The sequence below is a fragment of the Arachis stenosperma genome, chromosome 1 (assembly GCF_014773155.1).
Source record: "Arachis stenosperma cultivar V10309 chromosome 1, arast.V10309.gnm1.PFL2, whole genome shotgun sequence".
Lineage (NCBI taxonomy): Eukaryota > Viridiplantae > Streptophyta > Magnoliopsida > Fabales > Fabaceae > Arachis > Arachis stenosperma.
This window is the reverse complement of record NC_080377.1, coordinates 95,333,439-95,334,912: the sequence shown is the minus strand read 5'-3', so window position 1 is coordinate 95,334,912 and position 1,474 is coordinate 95,333,439. Positions and strand designations below refer to the sequence as shown.

General features: G+C 39.9%; 1 non-coding gene across 1 annotated transcript; it reads left to right on the top strand.

Annotated features, from left to right (window-relative positions):
• The first annotated feature begins 997 nt into the window (after positions 1 to 997).
• LOC130955337 (small nucleolar RNA R71) lies at positions 998 to 1,105 on the top strand. Its single transcript, XR_009076731.1, has one exon. It is a non-coding gene; the product is annotated as a small nucleolar RNA R71 (small nucleolar RNA).
• The last annotated feature ends 369 nt before the right edge of the window (positions 1,106 to 1,474 follow it).

The following is a 1,474-nucleotide window of genomic DNA, read 5'->3' as shown; positions in this document are numbered from 1 at the left end:
GATACCGAGCAACTTACTCTTCAACAATATCTTCATCCTCTTCAGAGGAAGAATACTCATCAGAGCTCATGAATGGCAATAGTAAGCTCAGTGGAATCTCTATGGTCTCTGTATGAGCCTCAGATTTCTTTGGTTCCTCATTAGGGAACTCCTTAGTGGTTAGTGGGCGTCCATTGAGGTATTTCTCACTGGAAATCACTACCTCTTCCTCCTCTATAGGTTCGGCCATTTTGGTTATATTGATGGCTTAGCACTCTCTATTTAGATTCTCTTCTGTATTTCTTGAGAGAGTACTAGGAGGAGTTTCAGTAACTCTTTTACTCAGCTGACCCACTTGTGCCTCCAAATTTCTGATGGAGGACCTTGTTTCAGTCATGAAACTGAGAGTGGCCTTAGATAGATCAGAGACTATGGTTACTAAGCTAGGAAGGCTCTGCTCAAAATTCTCTGTCTGTTGCTGTGAAGATAATGGAAAAGGCTTGCTATTGCCAAACCTATTTCTCCCACTATTATTATTATCGAAGCCTTGTTGAGGCTTCTGTTGATCCTTCCATGAGAAATTTAGATGATTTCTGCATGAAGGATTATAGGTGTTCCCATAGAATTCTCTCATGTAATTCACCTCTTCCATTGTAGGATTCTAAGGATCATAAGCATCTCCTTCAGAGGAGGTTTCTTTGGTACTGCCAGATGCAACTTGCAATCCAGTCAGATTTTGAAAAATCATATTGACTTGCTGAGTCAATATTTTGTTCTGAGCCAATATGGCATTCAGAGTATCAATCTCAAGAACCCTTTTCTTCTGAGTCATTCCATTATTCACAGGATTTCTTTCAGAAGTGTACATGAACTGGTTATTTGCAACCATCTCAATGAGTTCCTTGGCTTCTGCAGGAGTTTTCTTCAGATGAAGAGATCCACCAGCAAAGTGGTCCAATGACATCTTGGACAATTCAGACATGCCATCATAGAATATGCATAAGATGCTCCATTCTGAAAGCATGTCAGAAGGACACCTTCTAATCAATTGCTTGTATCTTTCCCAAGCTTCATAGAGGGATTCACCTTCCTTCTGTCTAAAGGTTTGGATTTTCACTCTAAGCTTGCTCATCTTTTGATGTGGAAAGAATTTGGCCAAAAAAGCATTGACTAACTTTTCCTAAGAGTTCAGGCTTTCCCTAGGTTGTGAGTCTAACCATATCCTAGCTTTGTCTCTTACAGCAAAGGGGAAAAGCATAAGTCTATAGACCTCAGGATCAACCCCATTGGTTTTAACAGTATCACAGATCTGCAAGAATTCAGCTAAGAACTGATGAGGATCTTCCGATGGAAGTCCATGAAACTTGCAATTCTAATGCATTAGAGAAACTAATTAAGGCTTAAGCTCAAAGTTGTTTGCTCCAATAGCAGAAATTGAGATGCTTCTTCCATAAAAGTTAGAAGTTGGTGCAGTATAGTCATCAAGCATCTTCCT